Here is a 462-nt window from a genome sequence, read left to right as displayed (position 1 = left end):
TTATTGCGAACTAACAGGTTTCTTTTTTACTTTTTTTTTTCACATAGGAACGGAAAAACCACCCTATAGGGGTGTAAACCCAGCGCGACCCTCCGGTTTTGGCTCACTCAAGGAGAATAACGCCCACAGGAATCGAACCCTGACTACCCGTCTAACAGTCGGGCCCGTTCCAACTACGCTACCCCTCGGCCTAGGTTTCTTTTTTACTTACAAAAAACATCTTCATACGATCTTCGTATGTTTTCGCGAACTTTTCTAAATCTCATATGACCCCACATTTCACGCGAAAAAACGTTAAAAAACGTGGAAATTTCAGATTTATCGTGGCCTTGCCCTTTCCGAGAAATTCACGATAACGATATCTGTGACATTTCAACAAAAAGAGGGGTAGTTACATAATTTCGTTGAGAAACCGAGATCTTCTGCATCTATTAAGATCCCGTTTCTGAACCAAGCGAGTTC

This window comes from Nuphar pumila, chromosome 11 (genome assembly GCF_984573655.1).
Source record: "Nuphar pumila chromosome 11, dmNupPumi1.hap1.1, whole genome shotgun sequence".
Lineage (NCBI taxonomy): Eukaryota > Viridiplantae > Streptophyta > Magnoliopsida > Nymphaeales > Nymphaeaceae > Nuphar > Nuphar pumila.
This window is presented reverse-complemented; position numbering follows the sequence as displayed.